The sequence below is a fragment of the Chiloscyllium punctatum genome, chromosome 5, assembly GCF_047496795.1.
Source record: "Chiloscyllium punctatum isolate Juve2018m chromosome 5, sChiPun1.3, whole genome shotgun sequence".
NCBI lineage: Eukaryota > Metazoa > Chordata > Chondrichthyes > Orectolobiformes > Hemiscylliidae > Chiloscyllium > Chiloscyllium punctatum.
The window spans coordinates 71,271,158-71,291,986 of NC_092743.1; the positions used below are offsets into that span (position 1 = coordinate 71,271,158).

General features: G+C 40.1%; 1 protein-coding gene across 9 annotated transcripts in view; it reads left to right on the forward strand.

The window, feature by feature from the left end:
- The window catches only part of rgs20 (regulator of G protein signaling 20), a 278,451-nt gene that overhangs the window by 155,775 nt on the left and 101,847 nt on the right, over window positions 1-20,829 (forward strand). The window contains exon 1 of one of the 9 annotated variants that reach the window (XM_072570541.1): window positions 18,161-18,281. The exons of the other annotated variants lie outside the window; for them this stretch is intronic. The gene's annotated coding sequence lies outside the window, so the exon portion shown is untranslated. Of the gene's footprint in view, window positions 1-18,160; window positions 18,282-20,829 lie in introns of those variants that run through there. 9 annotated transcript variants of the gene reach the window in all.

The following is a 20,829-nucleotide window of genomic DNA, read 5'->3' on the forward strand; positions in this document are numbered from 1 at the left end:
GCAATGGTGCCAGGATGGATGTCAGGTTGATGCAAGAGCAAACATCGTTTGCCTCACCATTATCACCTATGTAAATATCAAGCTTTAACTGGCATTCAGAAATTCTCCCTGATAAAGTCAGTATTCTGCAGTTGATTTGTCAATAGTGAAATTCCAAAAGGGACAAATTGATCTGTATGCAATCCATAAATTGATTGAGTTGTGCATGCAAAGCCCATTATCTAAAGCGCCCTATCACTAAAATTCTTCTTGCTGTAGAACAAAAAAAAGTTTGTAAAAAATATGACTATAGAAAAGAAATTAGTTCATCCATTATTTTATATTTTCCAACAGATCATCTAGAGTTTGCACCTTTATTTACTCTGTCTAATCCATTTGACCTCAAATGAGGAGACTAATCACTCAATGTTCAACAAGATTGATTCTAAGAAATATCTTTCCAAATTATGCAAAGAATCTATTATCATTACCAATCAGCATTGTGCCATTCCAGTTGCAGTCCACAGATGGCAATTCTGTCATTTCAGCAGCAGTAGGAATCATTGTATTTGGTAGATTGTTTTATTATCTGTATGTCTAAACTAAGCCTTCTAACCTTCAAAGCATCTTTAGTCAGATTCTCAAAACAGTCTATTTTGAATAGTATTTTATTAGTACAATTTATTGAGAAATTCTACTGATTCTCTAATGTAATGTGTTATGGACCAGATGAAACTCCCTCAAAATATATTAAGAAGATAGCTTAGACCCCCACATTTTCTTATCTTAAAGGCAAGTGCCAGTCATTGCATTCTGGATGCAATTCAATATGTCAAACTTCCAGATTGGAAGCAAAACTCACTTTATTCATACACTATAGTTAAAATACAACAAAAGAAAGAAGAAATTGGAATAATTAACTTGATGGGAAAAATTAACAGAATAATTGACTGTTTAAAGCCTAAACAGTAACCGTTCCAATGCAGTAACATCCCATAAAAACACCCTTGGCAAACGCTAATTCAGTAAAATAGGTTATCTCACAGGCAGTTCTCCAGTCCATGAGGAAGAAACGTCATGGGAAAACAGAGTCGCAGGGAGAAGTGTACTGTAGCTTCCAAGCACAGTTTCACGACCCCAGCAAATGCTACTGATAAGCTAAAACCAAGTGTTGGCTCTGGGGGAGCGTGTACCCACCCATTCAGGCTGCTTCTGTTATTCTAAATTTAAAATAAAATCCAAGGCCTTAAGTGTTTCTTTTTATTTTTTTGGAATCAAATTGACAGTTCAGCATTTCTGTCCTAATACATCTCTAAAACAAAAAACAGGACAAAATACACTTAAAGTCATAACATATAACAAAGGCATCTGACAAAGGGAATCATATTATCCAAATTTGCCTTAATACTTAAATATCTAAAGCATTGGATATCCTTCGTATGAGGCATTGTCTGTCGTTAAGATTTCATGAAATATTTCATCCAAAAACATCAATGAACTATCTACTGGATACAGTTTTTAAGCTATTTTCATTTTCTGATTAGAACTCTGAATAGTAATTATACCTTATGAGGAGAGGTCATTGGAGAGTGGATTGGGTCTATTTCTTATGCCAGTTCTTTAGGCAAAATAAATGAAGGAATGCATCTTCATTAACTGTCATTTTTTTCCAGTCATGGCAGACATAAACCAACTATGAAATATATGAATCTTTTCACTTAGATCCAAAAGCAAAAGTAGATCCTCTTGGGTAGTAAAATTTGGATTACTCCCAGTGCCATACGTTAATGAGAGTAGTAATAGGAGGATAGAACAGATGAATGTGTGGCTAAGGAGCTGGGCAGTGGAGATGGATACACATTTTTGAATCAGTGGAATCTCTTCTTAGAGGTTACTTCTACCCTAGGATAGGTTGTACCTGAATTGGAAGGGGACTAATATACTGGAGGTACTCAAGATTTAAACAAATAAGGGAAGGTCGAGAGACAAACCCAGAGAGATAGTGAGAAAGGAGATGACTGAGGCTGGTGCAGTTGAGAAAAGGAGCAAGTCAAACAGTCAAGGTAGGCAGGAGCAAGGCAGAGAATGTGGCAGGACAGATAAATTTATTTGAATAAGAGAGGCATGACCGCTGAGACAGATGAACTTTGGGCATGGTTGTGAGCCTGGCATGTCATAGCTATTACAGAATTGTGGATTAGGGATGGACAGGACTTGCACCTTAATATTCTAGGGTCTAGATGCTATAGGAGGGATAGAAAGGGGGTTGTGTGAGAAGAAGGAGAGGCATATTTGGTTAGTTATAACATTACATTTGTACTTCGGGAGGATATTCCAGGAAGAAAGTACATCCAGGCAAGTTATGTGGGTGGAACTGAGAAATAAGAGAGGGATGATAACCTTATTGGGATTGTACTACAGATCCCTCAGTAGTCATTGAGAAATTGAGAAGAAGTTTATAAGACTATCTCAGTTATTTGTAAGAATAATAGGGTTGTAATGGTAGGAGATTTTAACTGTCCACACTGGGACTGCGGTAGTGTTAAGGGTTTGGATCAAGTGGAATTTAAGTGTCTACAAGAAAATGGACGTATTCAGTATGTGGATGTACCGATGAGAGAAGGAGCAAAATTTGACCTTCTCTTGAGAAATAAGGCATGGCTGAGGTGCGATTGGGGTAGCACACTGGAGCCAGTGATCATAATTCTATTCGTTTTAAAATAGTTATGGAAAAGTATAGATCTGATCCAAAAGTTCAAGTTCTAAATTGGAGAAAGGTGAATTTTGACGTTATTAGGGAAGAAGTTTCAAAAATTGATTGAGGGCAGATATGCACAGGTAAAGGGATGGCTGGAAGGTGCAAAGCCCTCAAAAATGAGGTAACAAGAGCCCAGGAACAATGTGTTCCTATTAATATGAAGGACAAAGCTGGTAAGTGTGGGGAATGCTGGATAACTGGAGAAACTGAGGCTCTGGTCAAGACAAAAAGGGAAGCATATGTTAAATGTAGACAGTAGCGATCAAGTTAATCCCTTGAAGAGTATAAGGGCAGTAAGCATATACTTAAGTGGGAAATCAGGACAGAAAAAAGGCGGTCCTGACATTGCTGTGGCAGAGAGATTTCAAAGAGATTCTACAAATAAATGAAGGACAAAAAAGTAAATAGTGAGAGAATAGGGTCCGTGAAAGGTCAGCAAAGCTACCTGTGTGTGAAACTGCAGGAGATGGGTGAGATAATAAAATCAGTATTTTGCATCAGTGTTTATTTGGAGAAGGATATAGAAGTTGGAGAACTTGGGGAAATAAATAGTGAAATCTTTAGAAGTGTATAAATTACAGAGGAGGTGGTTCTGGATGTCTTAAAATGCATAAAGTTGGATAAGTCCTTCAGAACCTGATCAGGTGTATTGTGGAACTCTGGGGAGCTAGGGAAGTGATTGCTGGGCCCTTTGCTGAGATATTTGTATCATTGATAGCCATTGTTGAGGTGCCAGAAGACTGGAGGTTGGTTAATGTGTTGCCATTATTTAAGAAATGTGGTAAGGAAAAGCCAGGAACTATAAACTATAGACCAGTGAGCCTGATGTCAGTGAAAGGTAAGTTGTTGGAGGGAATTCTGAGGAACAGGATTTATATGTATTTGGGAAGGTAAGGACTGATTAGCGATAGTCATCAGGATTTTATGTGAGGGAAATTGAGTCTCACTACCTTGATTGAGTTTTTTGAAGAAGTAACAAAGCAATTGATGAAAGCAGAATGGTGGACACTGTTGAAATGGACTTCAGTAAAGTGTTTAACAATATTTTGCTTGGTAGACTAATTAGCAATGTTAGATTCAATGGAATCCAGGGAGAGCTATCCACTTGGATACAGAGCTGACTTGAAGAGAGAAAACACAGGGTGGCAGTGGAGGGTTGCTTTTCTGACTGGAGACCGGTGACCAGCAGTATGCCAGAAGGATTGGTGCTGTGTCCAAGCTTTTTGTCATTTATGTAAATGATTTAGATGTGAATATAGGAGGAATGGTTAGTAAGTTTGCAGATGACACCAAAATTAATGAAGTGGACAGTGAGAAAGGTTACCTCTGAGTGCAACGGGATTTTGATCGGATGGACAAATGGTTTGAGGAATGGGAGATGGAGTTTAATTTAGATAAATGTGAGGTGCTGCATTTTGGGAAAGCAAACCAGGGCAGGATTTAAACACATAATGGTAAGGTCCTGGAGAGTGTTGCTGAACAAAGAGTCGGAGGTAGATAAAGTAGTGAAGAAGGCATTTGCTACTCTTCCCTTTTATTGGTCAGTGCATTGAGTATAGGAGTTGGGATGTTATGTTATGGCTGTACAGATTATTAGCTTGGCCACTTTTGTAGTACTGCATTCAATTCTGATCTTCCTACTATAGGAAAGATGTTGCAAAACTTGAAATGGTTCAGAAATGATTTGCAAAGATTTTGCTAGGGTTGGAGGGTTTGAGCTAAAGGGAGAAGCTGGATAGTTTAGGTCTATTTTCTTTGGAGCATCAGAGACTGCAGGGTGACCTTGTCATGAAGGGCACAGATTGGGTAAACAGTCAAAGTCTTTTCCCAGGGTAAGAGTGTCCAAAACTGGATGGCATAGGTTTAAGGTGAGAGGGAAAAGATTTAAGAAGGACCTGACGGACAACCTTTTCACACAGAGGGTGATGTGTGTATGGAATGAGCTGCTAGAGGAGGTGATGGATGCTGGAACAATTCCAACACTTAAATGACATCCGGATGGTTATATGAATAGGAAAAGTTTAGAGGAATATAGGCTAAATGCTAGCAAATGGGATTAGACTCATATAGGACATCTGGTCAACATGGCCAAGTTGGACCAAAGGGTTGATTTCTGTGTTGTGCATGTCTGGGACTCACATTAAGTTTTTTTTTGGGATATGGGCATATCTGGCTTGGGCAGCATTTTTTGCCCATTCCTAATTCTCCTTCAACTGTATGGCTTGCTCTACCATTTTAGAGAGCAGTCAAGAGTCGACAACCTTACTATGGATCTGGAGTCACATGTATGTCAGACCAAGTAAGCATAATCAATGGGGAAGACTGCCTTCCCCATTGATTATGCACAAACCAGATTTACCTCTACAATTGACAGGCGCTGTCACGGTCAGCTATTGAGACAAGCTGTGTGGGATTTATTGTAGTCTGACATCACACCATCTCTCCCAAAAGTGGTAAGAATGAATATTCATTGAGCATTTATTACATTGGAGTGTTTGATATTTTAACTTTAATTTTACCCATTTTCACTGATGCGTTAATGATGGGATTTTTTAAAAATGCTATCGCATTCCTGTAATATGCATTTGAGTTTCTAGGTCAGCTATTTCATTAAGAATGCAGAACAATAAAATTACCGAATGTGTTTTAAAACATTATAATATAGAAGTAAATTTATTTTGTTATTGATGAACATTTGCACTTTTTTATTGTAATCCACAAAGAAAATAAACGTTTTACCTGCAAATGAGGGGGAATTGTCATATCATCATTCCTTGCTAGGAAATAGAATTTTGAAAATTATTACACAAGTTTGAAAAATGGAAAAAGTTAAATACAAGAGGTTTAAAGTACATGGAATACAGATACAAATTGAAATACAGATGTAATCAAAACTCCTTCCTTGTCCTGTGCATTAAAGAGTAGATGTCTTCAAAATATCCACAGGATGATTTGTTTTCCTTGTCTTTCATAATAGATTAAATATGGAAATAGAAACATAAATATTTTGACTTGCTTGTCAATTTGCATAGATCTCCTCTTCAATGTATGTATTCTAATATTGCAAGAACATTGCCAATTCGCAGACACACACTGCAGGGATATTATTGTGCTGTGAGGCATGTTTGATGTAAACCCATTTTGAACTTTCTTTTTACTAAGCGTTGTCTTTCTTTCCCCATCTGTTATCATTGGTTTCCTGAAGCAAATATTAGAAATTCCCTTCTTTAAAATGCTGCTTAGCCTTATTTGATCAATTTTCATATAAGAATTAGCTTCTCACATTATGCTTTTTCTTTCAAGCTCACTTTGCATTATTTTGACTCAGGACAAATTTGTCTTAGCTAACTCAAAAGCTGCAGAGCACCAAAGTCTGATTTTCAGTGAGAGAAAAATATTCACAATACATTGAAACTTGTTTTACTGGTCAAGATTGATGGCTGATAGTAGGACAAACTTGGTTAATTATGTTCATAAAACCATAGGGGACTAAACACCCCTATTAGATCGAAATAACTGTTTGCAAGGTAGGATCTGAACTGTTTCACAACTCAGGAAATATTTGTTTTACTCTTTTGAAAATATCTTTAAAGCATTGTGGTTAACTTGTAATGGATAAGTTGGATTTGTAGCAGAATGTCTAGAAAGGTGGAAAAAGAGCACAATATCCTTTTAACAAATAATTGTGTCTTCTCATAATGGATTTTAATAGATATTAAAATAGCCAAAGTGTATTGCCAAGAAAAAAAATCTCCAAGTCCTTTCACAGTGACTATCATTCAAAATTGATCCACAATAACATTCTTTTGGTTTGTTCTGAAGGTGTAAAGAGAGCATGGGTTAGATATTCCTCTCAGTGAAGGAGTAGTGCCAAATGTTCATTGCAGTAGCATTTATTAACAAACTTTCTGTGAGATCTTGACACTGGAACGTATGTTATTAGAGAGCAATTTTAACATAACACCCAGAGTATGGGGCTCTGGAATTGATATGAACAGGACAGGAAGTTATACATTTCTGTAATCAGAAAATCAGATTTTCAATACTTCACTTTAAAATCATGCTGTATTACTAGTGAGTAAATAGAGTCATAGAGATGTACAGCATGGAAACAGACCCTTCGGTCCAACCCGTCCACGCCGACCAGTTATCCCAACCCAATCTAGTCCTGCCTGCCCGCACCCGGCCCATTTTCCTTCAAACCCTTCCTATTCATATACCCATCCAAATGCCTCTTAAATGTTGCAATTGTACCAGTCTCCACCACATCCTCTGGCAGCTCATTCCATACACATACCACCCTCTGCGTGAAAACGTTGCCCCTTAGGTCTCTTTTATATCATTCCCCTCTCACCCTAAACCTATGCCCTCTAGTTCTGGACTCCCTGCTCCCAGGGAAAAGACTTTGTCTATTTATCCTATCCATGCCTCTCATAATTTTGTAAACCTCTATAAGGTCACCCCTCAGCCACCGATGCTCCAGGGAAAACAGCCCCAGCCTGTTCAGCCTCTCCCTGTAGCTCAGATCCTCCAACCCTGGCAACATCCTTGTAAATCTTTTCTGAACCCTTTCAAGTTTCACAACCTCTTTCCGATAGGAAGGAGATCAGAATTGCATGCAATATTCCAACAGTGGCCTGACCAATGTCCTGTACAGCTGCAACATGACCTACCAACTCCTGTACTCAATACTCTGCCCAATAAAGGAACGCATACCAAACTTCTCCTTCACTATACTATCTACCTGCGATTCCACTTTCAAGGAGCTATGAACCTGCACTCCAAGGTCTCTTTGTTCAGCAACACTCCCTAGGACCTTACCATTAAGTGAATAAGTCCTGCTAAGATTTGCTTTCCCAAAATGCAGCACCTTGCATTTATCTGAATTAAGCTCCATCTGCCACTTCTCAGCCCATTGGCCCATCTGGTCCAGATCCTGTTGTAATCTGCGGTAACCCGCATCGCTGTTCACTACACTACACCTCCGGTTGATTTCTTTCCTCACTATCTCCCTGGGTCCCATCCCCCCAACTGACCAGTTTAAATCCTCCCAAGCAGTTCTAGCAAATTTCCCTGGTGGTATATTAGTCCCCTTCCAATTTAGGTGCAATCTGTCCTTCTTGTACAGGTCACTTCTACCCCAAAAGAGATTCCAATGATCGAAAAATGTGAATCCTTCTCCCATACACCAGCTCCTCAGCCACGCATTCATCTGCTCTATCCTCATATTCCCACCCTCACTAGTTTCAAGCACTGGGAGTAATCCTGATATTACTACCCTTGAGGACCTCCTTTTTAAATTTCTGCCCAATTCTCTGTAATCTCCCTTCAGAGTCTCAACCTTTTCCCTTCCTATATCATTCGTTCCAATGTGGACAATGACCTCTTGCTGGCCCCTCTTCCCCGCGAGAACATTCTGCACCCTCTCTGAGACATCCTTGATGCTGCCACCAGGGAAACAACACACCATTCTGCTTTTTTGCTGCTGGCCACAGAAACGTCTGTCTGTACCTCGGACTACAGAATCCCGTAACACAATTGATCTCTTGGAAGCCGATGTACCCCTTGTTGCATTAGAGCCAGTCTCAATACCAGAAACTTGGTTGTTCGTGCTACGTTCCCCTGAGAATCCATCACCCCTGTATTTTCCAAAACAGCATACCTGTTTGAAATGGGTATGTCCACAAAAGACTCCTTCCCTAGGTGCCAACCTCTCTTACCCTTCCTGGAGTTAACCTATCTATGTGACTGTATCTGAGACTTCCCCCCCCCCCCCCACCCCCAACCCCCTTCCTAGAACTGCCATCTATCACATACTGTTGCTGTTGCAAATTCCTCATCGCTTCTATCTCTCTCTCCCACCGATCCACTCGATCTGATAAGATTCGCATCCAACAGCATTTATGGCAGATATAATCCACAGTACCCTTAAACTCTCTTTAACCTCCCACATCTGACAAGAAGTACATATCACCGCAAAGGCCATTTTTGCTCCTTCACAATCTACAGACTCAGAAAATAACACCGTCTTATTCTTCTACAAAACACTGCACCAGGTCAAATTAAGAGCTATGGCTTATATTTTAAATTTAATCAAGAGACTTATCTCCAAAAACATATAATCAAGAAAAAACCCACTGTACTCACGAATACAGCCTTTCCCTTGGACAGACTTAAAACAACAATTAACTTATCTGATTCTGTGTTGTGAACTCGCCCAAACTGGTTCCTCCAAGATTAGTTGTGAAATTCACTTTATTAGTTTTCCCAGATGCACTCTGATGTCCAGTGACACATGAATTCAAACCGAGCAAGGGCAGGTTCTCTCTCCCTCTCTATCTATCCCTCTCTCTCTCTCTCTCTCTAGCAGAGAAAGAAGCTTCAGGCCAGCTCATTAATAACTTAGTGAAATATTTTGGCCCTCATATTTAAGTGTGTTTGCAATTGGTGTTACCCACATTTCATAATTTTTACATTTTTCTGAACGTTAACTGTTCTGACTTCTGCATGACTACTGTGAGCTATGTTGTGGATTATAAAAAGTAAAATAAATTGACCTGTTCATTAAATGTGTCCCACAGACATGGTGTTATAAATGGTTTTTCAGTGAAGTATTAATTCAGAGTCCATTTAGCCTTTTGATTGTAGGTATATTGTGTTCAATTATATTAAATTCAACTACACAAATTTGAATATATTTACTGCATTAAAACTCAAAGTACTGGAAAAACTCAGTTCTGGCAGCACCTGTGGAGAGAGACGCAAAGCTAATATTGAGTCTTATTTGACTGTGTTCTTTGAAAATGAAGTGGGCTGGAAAGTAATGCTTTTTATAGTGTGAACAAAGGGGGAGGAGGAACAAGTGGAACAAATTGTGAGGCCCAGGACAAAGGTCTAGGTGCAAAGTGTGTTTATGATAGGTTTAAACAGAAGAAAGTAGGTTAGCTCTGCTGAGAGTAAACCCAGTGCATACAAGACAATGATGTAGCAGGGGTGTGGTGTCATGAAAGGCGTATAAATAAAATGAAGAACAAAGTTAAACAGAAATAGGAACTGCTGGAGAAGCTCAGTGTCTATGGAACATCTGTGGAGAGAAAACAATGTTAACTTTGCAGGTCCAATGATCCTTCTTCAGAGGGTTGCTTTACTTCTGGTTCATGCTCGTAGGTTTATTGAACCCAAATGAGCACTGAAGGCTAATAAGTGCCAAAGCAGACAATAAGGCACTGTTCCTCCAGCTTGTATTGGACTTTGCTGCGGCACTGCAGCAGACCTAGGACAGAAATGTCAGCATGAAAACAACATTGTATTGATATTGGGAAGGGTTGGGGGTGGAGAAGAAGTATTAGGAGTGAATAACAAACTTTTGGGTTGTCCTTATTTTCCACCCCACCAGTCTCCATACTCATCATCCTCCACCATTTCAACACCTCAACAGATGATGTGGTGATGCACCAAACAGATCCCAACCCCTCCCTTATCAGCACTGAAATACTTGTCCTTTTGCTTACACCCTCATTACTTTCTAAGGCCTAGATTAAACAATGATTTCCTTGTACTTCTTTCAGTCTAGTCAATTGCATTTGCTGTTCACAGTGTGACCTCCTCTACACTGGTGAGACCAAATGAAAAATGGGTGACCACCTTGTGGAACACCTTTACTTTGTCCATAAAAATTGCTTGCCATTTCGATGATTCACCTTGCTCTCATGCTAATATTTCTGTCTTACACCTTCTGCAGTGTGCCAGCACGCAAAGCATGCTGAAGGAACATCACCTTAATTTTTGCTTAGGTACTTTTCAGCATTCAGGACTTAATATTGAGTTCAGTATTTCATAGAAAGAACACTGCCTTTCATTTTGATTAAATCCCTTTCACCATCAATACGTTCCCGTCCTCATGATTTGTTTACATGAGTTTCCTCTCAGCAGGGTAGTATGGTGGCCCAGTGGCTAGCACTGTTGCCTCACAGTGCCAAGGACCTGGGTTTGATGCTGCCTTCGGCCGACTCTCTGTGGGGAGTTTGCACTTTCTCCCCATGTCTGAGTGGGTTTCCTCAGGGTGCTCCAATTTCTTCCCGCAGTCCAAAGATGTGCAGGTTAGGTGGATTGATCATGTGAATTGCAGGGTTACAGTTGAGATGCTCTTTGGACGGTCAGTTTTGACTTGATGGGCTGAATAGCCTGCTTCCACATATGGATTATATGATAAAGCTAACCTCAAAATGGCTCCTAACCAGACTTTAATGATCAACCTGGTGCTCTAAATAATCAATTCCAGCCACCAGGTTTGTAGCAAAAATAAAATTCTTGGCAATTTCTCAACAATAGAGTAATTTTAACAGAAAAAACAATTAAACAAAGTAATGTAATTGATGTCTATAACTTCAGCCCATCCACTTTCCTTTTTCTGCCCCCTGCTTGAAAGGCCTCCTTTACCACCATGCACTGGTCAGTTTGCCCATCCTCTCTAGAAATATTTTCTACATCCACACAGGGAGCAAGTACCTCATACCCTTTGCACAAGGTCCAGAGCTAAATTCAGGATTGGTCAACCTCCCTCAGTTGTAGTCAAATCTTGCTGTCCCGGAACAGTGGCCAGATTTGAAGTACTTAACCTCTAAGGTGCGACAACCTCCTGAAACACACCAACTAGGTAATTCTCCCCCTCCCTGATGTGTTACAATGTTCAATTCTGAGCCAGAGTTCCTCAAGCAACCAACTGTTACTACATATTTAGTCACAATGACCACAAAGGGGTCCACCAGCTGTCACATCATGCAGGTTCAACACATCATCTGGCCCCTCATCTCTAAATTATATAATTCATTTTTAATTTGTATATTTAAATTTTCATGTGGTCTTTAGTTTTTTAAATTTGTAAAATATTTCTCCAACTTACCTATAATCTAAAAGCAACTTGGAATAAATATTCATATTAACAATAACTTCACAGCAAATGAACTTAAAGCTTTTCTCTCATTCTGTGGGCTCCTGGTTTATCTGTAGGACTCAGGCATCAGATTTTAAACCAGCTCCTCTTTCTCCTTGTGCTCCAAATTCCTTAAAACCTTGTTTTGATATTAAAGAACAGAAGTATTCACCATGAAAGTAAAGGAGGGACAGATCACCACCTCCCTGTTCCGTCAGAGTCCTTGTTTCATCAAACTCCAGTTACACTCATATGCAACAAACAGCGCTGAACAAGGTCTCTTTTCATGGCCCCCAATTCAAAGGCTTCTGAAAAAGAATTAAACTGATTATCTAATTAACTAGCTTCAGTTGAGTACCTGGAAATTTCTGTTATAAAGCTGTAATAAACTGCACTCAATCAAAAGAGCAACTTTTAGTTAATTGCTACATTCAAGAACAGACTTATTTTTAGATTGAAAATAACTAATGAAATAAATTATTCCTGAAAACGTATCCCTTGAGACTCCGTTTCACCAAACTCCAGTTACACTCTAATGCAGCAAAACAGTACTCCGTTGCAGACAACGCAACACTGAAGTGTGCTTTTTGCTGTTAAGTAGAAACCATGAAACGCTGATAGAAAAAATATTTTCTTTCCCAAATGTTGTCATCCATCAGTTAGTGCTGATGCCCCAATAGTGAGACAATCTTCAGCTGCTCTCTGCTTGTGCAGGATTTAAGGTAGGGAAAGTATGATATTAGACCATAAGATATTTAGAAATAGAACAGGAGTATGCTATTTTTCCCGGTAAGCCTGCTGAATAGGATCATCGCTGATCCAAAATTCCTCATATAAATTTTCCTGCCCTTACCATATAATTCTTGATTCCCATACTGATCAAGATTCTGTCTATCTCAGCCATAAATATACACTAATACTCTGCTCTCACAGGTTTGTTTGGCATGGAATTCCAAAGACACTCAATCCTCTGAGAAAAGAAATTTCTCCTCATCTCAGACTTAATTTCACACTCCTTTATTCTGAGACCAGGCCGTCTGGTCCTGGACTCTCCCATGAGAGGAAGCATCCAGCATTTGTTCAGTCAAGCCCCTTAAGAATCCTATATGTTTCAATGAGATAAACTTTCATTCTTCTAAATTTCAATGAGTAGAGTCACAATCTGTGTAACTTCTGTTCATAAGAAAATCCCTTCATTCTGGAGATCATCCTAGTGAACCTTCTCTGAACCGCCTCCAATGAAATAGCCGTTCCCTTAAATAAGGGGACCAAAACTGCTCATAGTACGCAAAATATGGTGTGACCAGCAACTTACAATTTCTCTGTTTTATACCCCAATCCCATTGAAATTAGGGCTAACATTCCATTACCCTTCCTGATAACCTCTTGCACCTGTGTGCTAGCTTTGTATGTTATATGTAAAAATATCCACAAGTACCTTTTGTGTTGCAGCTTTCTGCATGTTTTTCCCCATTTAAATAATGCTCTTAATATTGTTAGAAAAGATGGGCCACCCATTGTTCTTACTGGCATCTTTCCTGTTTGGCACTGGTCATTGATAGGGGTCATTACAGAAAAGTGGTATCTGCTAAAATGATGGATATTGTTTGACAATATACTTTGTTAAGGAGCCATCTTTCAACTTATAGCAAATTAATCTTAAATGAAAGAACCTTTCTTCTGACACAATTACAGTACTCAAAGAAATAGTGAATTTGTTTTAATCTGTGTTAAAGCTTTGTGAATCATCTGTGGTCTCTTTACAATCACAGCAATATTAGTTTTTCACCCATTTTTGCCGTGCATCCACTTACATCAGCAACATAAACGTAAGGCAAGAAAAGCCAGTGCTGGAAATATGCAAAACAGAAGATAGTAAGTAACTACGTGTAACTATAGGAAACATTTTAGATTTAACTTCCTTAGTCAGAACTGGGAAACACAACAGGGAACAGTGAAAGGATCATAAGCAAAGCAAAGTTTGTGGATGACAGGGATAGAAGATGAAACGTGTTCCTGTAAGAGCAGAGATGACTGTAAATTGTTCAAAAGGAAACTAGGGAATGATTAAATGTCTGAAGTAAAATTAACATGGGATAATGGGAAAAAAATGATAAAACAAATGTACAGAGAGGGAAATTATGAATCACCAGGGAGGTGAAGGTGGCACAGTTGTGAAATGGAAACAGGGAAATGTGGCAGTATTTGAACTAAACATTAAGTATTATTTTGAACAGAATACCACCAGCCCAGTGTTCCTATCTCAGCATTCCAAGACTCAACTTTTTCCCATCCAAGTAAACATCACTTTCTTATCCCAAGTTAACAGTATTTGTTACCAGAAGTTAAGATTAAAGTGAACCCTCAATAGGAACATTAAAACAATCCTACAACAAGGCAGTGTGACATTTTGGCAGAGATCGTGACAGGTAGTGTTTCATATAGTGAAGCCGGGGAAAATGGTGGGAATAGTGATAATGTCACTTGATTATAATCCAAATCCCCCGACTAATGATATGGGAAACTCAAAGCAAAATATTGTGAATTGTGGAAATCTGAAACCATTTTTGATTATGCTGGAGAAATTCAGCAAGTGTGGCAGCATCTATAAAAAGAGAAACAGGATTAACTTTTCAAGTCTGGCAAGAATCTTCTTCAGAATTGAGGTAACCAAGTAGAAATTGCAAAATTGTAATTACTATTTTAATTACAAAGCACTGAAATTCAGTGTGGTGTTGAAAAATTTACATCTTTTGAATTATAATATTCAAGATGAAACATTACTTTGAGTGTGTTTAGTTTGAAAAGACAGTGGAGTTACACTTGGTTTATACAAACAGAATTAGACCATACTCAGTAGCTTATTTTGAACAGCAAATATGGACTGTTAACTGCAGACACTGAAAGCTCTGATCTCTTTCTCTTTCCTCTGTCTCAATCTGGAAAATAGTACTGGTGAAAAAACAACATGGAGAAAACACAGCTTACTGAGAAATCTTACTGAGATTTATGCAAGCTTCACGCTCACAACTCGACAACACTAAAATCTTTAAGATACAGTTGCCTTTATCTTCATTCCTATAATGACATACTTCACCCATTTATTTCAGTTTATTACCCAGGTGTGTATTGTCCTGAAAAGAGGAAAAAACAACTTTTAATACACACATGTATATTAGTGACTCGTTTAAAAACCTATTTAAACAGCCCAGCAAAAATGGTTGCTATAATCATGTGGCTAGACTTAGCATTAACCTTCCAGGAAATTCTCAGATGTCAATGTCAGCCAGTCCAAGTTCCTGAATCCAACTGCCTTTTTAACCATACACTTTGAATTAGTAGTCAGTGCTATTCCATTCAACGTTTACTGACAATATTAACAGCTCTAACTTTAGGCTGTAAAAAAGGCAGCCCAAAAACCAACCAGAGAAACCCTGTGAAAAGCAACCAACCACCTGTATTTAGGATCTCTGCAAGTAAAATGTTTCAGCAAATCTTCCTCAGAACACTATTGAAGCGATTTTCAAAGAGAGGAAGCTGTCTAGTTTGCCAAACAAGCATGACCACAAACAAAATCCAGACCGTAAACTCCAAGTTTTGAACTTTTTGATTTGATCGTAAAAGCACGGATATTGTTAACCTGCTATACTTGGCTTGTTTTGTACTTAAGTTGTTCCCAAATAAATAAATCTGTTTACTCATTCTGATTATATCTCTCATATATATTTGTAACTGTGCCTGTTTTGTGAAGTATCCCTAATGTCTGAGTTAGTGTGAACTAAACCATCCTTCTGGCTCCACTTTATATGGTGGTGTTGGAAGGCTATTTGTGTGACTGTGCAGTGGTGTACCATATGGATCAGTGCTGGATCCCTTATTGTTTGTGATATTTATAAATGATTAGATTAAATGTGGTATGAATGATAATTAAGTTGGCGGGTGACACAAAGAATAGCTAGGTAGTTGACAGTGAGGAGGTAAGTTTTAGTCTGCTGGAGGATATAAATGGATTGGTCAGATGGGGAGATTAGTAGCAGATGGAATTTAACCCTGATAAGTGTGAGATGATGCACTTGGGAAGAAGGAGCAAGATAAGAGTACTCAATGAATTGCAGGACACTGGGAAGCTGAACTTGGGTCTTGGGTTACTTGCCATAGATCCCTGAAGGCATTAACAGGATGGTTAAGAAAGCTTAGGGGACACTTTAATTTATTAGTAAAGCATCACATATAAGATCAGGAATGTCATGTTAGAGTTGTAGAGGATTTTGTTTAAGCCACAGTTGCAGTGCCACAGCTGTAGTATTGTGTACAGCTCTTGATCATCCACTACAGGAAGAATGTGATCACCACTGGATGAGATACAAAGAAGGCACACCAGGATGTTTTTCGTATTCATTCATGGAATGTGAACATCACTGTCCAGGCTAGCATTTATTACCCATTCTTATCACCCAGAGGGGAGTTAAATGTCAACCACATTGCTGTGGGTGTGGAATCACATGTAGGTCAGACCAGGTGAGGTTGGCATTTTCTTTCACTAAAGGGCATTAGTGAACCAGATGGGATTTTCTTGAAAATCAACAATGGCTTCATGATCATCAGTGGACTCCAAATTTCAGATATTTGTTAAATTAAAATTCCCCATCTACCATCGTGGGATTTGAGCCTGGGTCCCCTGAAACATTACTTGGTTCACTGGTTTAATAATCTAGCAACACCATCACCTCTCCACCTGTTGCCTGGGCTGGAGCATTTTTACCATGAAAAGAAGCTGGATAAGCTCTGATGGTTTTCTTTAGATTGAGGGAGGATCTGATAGAGATGTAGGAGGTTATAAGGGGTATGGACAGAGTGAATAGAAAGCAGTTATTCCCCTTGTTTGAAGGGTCAATAACAAGAAGGGCATAATTTCAATATAAAAAGCAGGGGGTTTAGAGGTGATTTGGATAATTAACCTTTTTCATCTAGAGTGGAATGCACTCTGAGAGGCTAGTATGGGAAAGTGGGACAAGTATAAGTACAAGTGTATTTTTGGGCCTTCTCTGTACTGTATGATTCTTCTACAGTGTTGTTATGGTCTTTAAGAAATCAGAATGCACAATCAAAGGAAGTTGGAATAACATGCCCTCTGAAAGAAAGCAGAACATTAATCATTGCACCACAAGAACCATGTTTTTTATTTTGCAACTGCTTAACCAAAGTTAATTGAAGAATGATGGTTGTATGCGAAATAAGAAATACAACTATTTATTGCATCTGACCAAGAAGACCTTAAAGAAATAGGGGAGGCAATCACCCCTCCTCACAGCAGTATTTATTTTAAAAAGGCTGAATCTTCCTATATTTTGGTGAAGTGTCAATTTCAGGGAGTTTCGTGCAGAGCTTCCCTCCGTGAGGCCTGGCAATTTTTATCAAACAATTCTCCACTGCTGCCTTTATTTAGAATGCATCCCATATCCACAGCGCTGCTCTCATAATCTTGTGCTCATCAGAGGCAGAAGAGCTTGCAGATGCTGAGATGTTTCAACGTTCATACTGTAAGCACTGTATTTAAATCCTACCTGTGCAGAGATTTGCCTTCAACAGTCCATTGCTGCAAATTCCAAAGAACATGGCTGAGAGAGAGAAGTTAGTACTCCATGCCATACACAGGGACTTACAGAATAGATATCCACTTTCCCCAGAACTAAGAAGACGATGGGACCAGGCATTGCCTGCCTGGTCTGATGTAACTATGCTGGGCCAGTGCAGTAACTGTGGAGGCAATGTCACAAGAAGGTGAATGACGTTCTGCACTCAACAAGGGTAATAGACATGTTTTCTCTCTGTAACCTCATTTTCATTCCAACTCCACCACTGCATCCACCTGTCACCAAGATTCCACAGTCTAACACTCTCATTAGTTAGTGCACAATCTTCCCTTCATGATTTTTACCCAAACTATCCCCATATAATACTAAAACCTTCCCAACTTTCATACTTCCTACTCAGTTCCTTGTGATATTATCATTAACATCTCAAACTACATTCATCTCACTCAATCTTGCCATTTTCTCACTGCAGGAGAAAACAGCTGTCAGTAGGTCTGAAAGAGCCATAAGGGAGATAGGATGGCAGTTATTTGTCTCCTCACCCAAATGAGGAGAAAACACTTTTGCCATGAGTGAAAGAGCATAACTGCTTGTGATGATATTGAAACTTGCACAACCAAGGAAGCTTCATTGTGCTGGCTCCCAATATCCACCATTGTGAACGTATTCTCAACCTGTTAAAGCTTCTACCCTCATTGTGCATCTCATTCCCTTTCTCATTTTATGCAGGCATGAGAGGCAGACACCCAATCTGTGCCTGCAAGAGACTAGCCCTTCTGGACATCAGCTCCTTCTGCATCTTTGAGGGAGAAACAAGTATGGCTATCTCCTACACCGTCCACCAGCTCAACTATTTTCAACTTGGTGAAAATATATAGAAAGCACATCATTGGTATATCTACAAAGCTGGCAAAGGAAGAAATGCCCTCACTCGGAGGATTTCCAGAGACCAGGCACTTGTTCAGCCCATTTTGTAAGCTATTAATAACTGTGCAAATGCACACAAAACACAGGAGATGTAAGTAGTTTTGTCAGAGATATTTGGCAAACTTAATTGGATATTGGAGCAGTCCACCAATGTTCCGGTGCTGTTACCGGCATGCATCTGGCTGTCACCATAAACAGTTTGAACTTCATCCATGGCTGCCATGGAAGCCAAGTCTAGCAGAGCCCTTCAGATTCCAGCTGCCAGAATTGCTCACCAACATACTCTCCATTAGTTTAAAGCCATTGGTATTCACACCAACAGTAAGGTGATCACAGGTCAAGGGACCTCACTCCGAGTTCCATTCCTCTCAATAAGACAGGGCAGTGTTGACAGGCACCCATTCAGAGAAGAAACCACATACCACTCTTCTCCCAGGATGCTTCATAGGTGCCCAGCGCCACCTGCTCCCCACCCCACCCTTCCGATGTTACACCCTCCCGATGCTCCCCCCACTGTGTTGAAGTTCAAGCCAAGAAAAGTATGCCTGGATCTGGGAATGACCCTCTCAGTAGATCTGGGACCTCCAGTCACAAACATCCCCAGGGCCATCCATCCAAACCTTCAAGGCTGACAGGCTCCACTACTAGTCAGGCTCTTTCCATACCAGCTCTAGACACCAGAATAACTATTGCAAATTTGGTCAGTGGCCAGGCAGAGGAGGGTGTGACTATGAGAGGGACAGTAGAAGAATCTGGGAGTTAGTGCTGCCACAGTCTCGGTCCTTGAATTTACCTAACAGATTTGAGATTCTTGCTCTCTGTTTGGATGAGGGGATCTACAGGGATAATGAAGAAACTGATCATAGCATGGTACAAGGAGCCATTAAGGAGGATGGGAAAAAAGAGAAATGTAGTTGTAATCAGGGCTAATAAAATCACAGAAATACTCACTTTTCTGTGTAGCCAGGATCAAGAGTCCAGAAGGCTATGTTCCCTGAATGGTGCCTGGTTTAGGATACCTCATCCGGGCTGCAAAGGAGCCTGGAAAGGATCCAGTTGTTGTGATCCATGTAGGTATCAACAAAATAGGTAGAACAATGAAAAAAGGTTCTGCTAAGGGAAAATGAGATACTTGGAGCTAAATTAAAAAGCAGCACCAAAAAGGTAATAAGCTCTGGATTAGAACATAGAACATAGAACAATACAGCACAGAACAGGCCCTTCGGCCCACGATGTTGTGCCGAACTTCTATCCTAGATTAAGCACCCATCCATGTACCTATCCAAATGCCGCTTAAAGGTCGCCAATGAATCTGACTCTACCACTCCCACGGGCAGCGCATTCCATGCCCCCACCCCTGACATCTCCCCTATACCTTCCACCCTTCACCTTAAATTTATGTCCCCTTGTAACACTCTGTTGTACCCGGGGAAAAAGTTTCTGAATGTCTACTCTATCTATTCCTCTGATCATCTTATAAACCTCTATCAAGTCACCCCTCATCCTTCGCCGTTCCAACGAGAAAAGGCCGAGAACTCTCAACCTATCCTCGTACGACCTATTCTCCATTCCAGGCAACATCCTGGTAAATCTTCTCTGCACCCTCTCCAAAGCTTCCACATCTTTCCTAAAGTGAGGCGACCAGAACTGCACACAGTACTCCAAATGTGGCCTAACCAAAGTCCTGTACAGCTGCAACATCACTTCACGACTCTTGAATTCAATCCCTCTGCTAATGAACGATAATACTCCATAGGCCTTCTTACAAACTCTATCCACCTGAGTGGCAACCTTCAAAGATCTATGTACATAGACCCCAAGATCCCTCTGTTCCTCCACCTGACCAAGAACCCTACCATTAACCCTGTATTCCGCATTCTTATTTGTTCTTCCAAAATGGACAACCTCACACTTGGCAGGGTTGAACTCCATCTGCCACTCCTCAGCCCAGCTCTGCATCATATCTAAGTCCCTCTGCAGCCGACAACAGCCCTCCTCACTGTCCACAACTCCACCTATCTTTGTATCATCTGCAAATTTACTGACCCACCCTTCGACTCCCTCATCTAAGTCATTAATAAAAATTACAAACAGCAGAGGACCCAGAACTGATCCCTGCGGAACTCCACTTGTAACTGGGCTCCATGCTGAATATTTACCATCTACCACCACTCTCTGACTTCGACCGGTTAGCCAGTTTTCTATCCAATTGGCCAAATTTCCCTCTATCCCATGCCTCCTGACTTTCCGCATAAGCCTACCATGGGGAACCTTATCAAATGCCTTACTAAAATCCATGTACACTACATCCACTGCTCTACCCTCATCCACATGCTTGGTCACCTCCTCGAAGAATTCAATAAGACTTGTAAGGCAAGACCTACCCTTCACAAATCCGTGCTGGCTGTCCCTAATCAAGCAGTGTCTTTCCAGATACTCGTAAATCCTATCCCTCAGTACCCTTTCCATTACTTTGCCTACCACAGAGGTAAGACTAACTGGCCTGTAATTCCCGGGGTTTTCCCTATTCCCTCTTTTGAACAGGGGCACAACATTCGCTACTCTCCAGTCCCCTGGTACCACCCCAGTTGCCAGTGAAGACGAGAAGATCATTGCCAATGGTACTGCAATTTCCTCTC